Genomic DNA, 937 nt, shown 5'->3' on the forward strand with positions numbered 1-937 from the left:
CCAGCTTCTAGGGGCAGAAGTTCCAGGCCAGGAAGCAATGCAAGATCGGGCCTTGAGGATATTGGGGGTCCTTGGCCCAGAGAGAACCCACAGCCCTGCCTGCCCCAAGATTTAAAACGCCCAGGAGGCTGGAGGTTCTCGTGCAGGTGTGCTGTGCTCTGCTGCGGTAAGCAGCCCCTCCCTGGTCCTCAGCACTCAATCTGGCTGTGCCCCAAGAGGTCAAACCAGATGGTCTCCCAGGAGCCCCTTTCATCACCCTCCTCAGGTTCCCATTGATGTCAGCGTATAATAAAGTCCAGGCACTGTCTGTAGGACTGCCCCCTGTAAGGGCCACTTGTCCCCATTAGCCTTTCAGTTCTCACAAACTCCACCCCTAGAGAGCAGACACCAAGGGGCAAGGGGCTGGGGAGTCCCATCAGGCTCCCTGGACACAGGGGCAAGGAAAATGGAGATGGAAACACATAGGGTGCAGCATCCCGGCAGGATGCAGCTTACACTGCCAGAGGGGCTGGTGATTCACAGGTACTGACAAAGGGGACATTTCCTCTCAGCAGTGAAATCGGACAGGGGCCCTGGCCAGTTTGGCTTGGTGGATAGAGCGTCAGCCTTCGGACTGAAGGGTCTGGAGTTCAATTCCGGTCAAGGGCATATGCCCAGATTGTAGGCTCAATCCCCAGTGGGGGCATGTAGGAGGCAGCTGATCAATGATTCTCTTTCATTATTGATGTTTCTATCTCTCGCCTTCCTCTCTGAAATCAATAAAAATGTTTTGTTTTGTTTTTTTAAGAAATCACACAGGGAAGCATGGGAGGGAGGAACACCCATCCCACAGCCTTTGTCCTCCCAGGTGTACTTGTAAGTCAGCATTTTGATGAGTCAATGTGACATCCTCCTGCTGTCTTATGCTGACATCTGAGTCTGGCCATGTCCTAGTGCT

This window comes from Myotis lucifugus, unplaced genomic scaffold (assembly GCF_000147115.1).
Source record: "Myotis lucifugus unplaced genomic scaffold, Myoluc2.0 scaffold_41, whole genome shotgun sequence".
In the NCBI taxonomy this organism is placed as follows: domain Eukaryota; kingdom Metazoa; phylum Chordata; class Mammalia; order Chiroptera; family Vespertilionidae; genus Myotis; species Myotis lucifugus.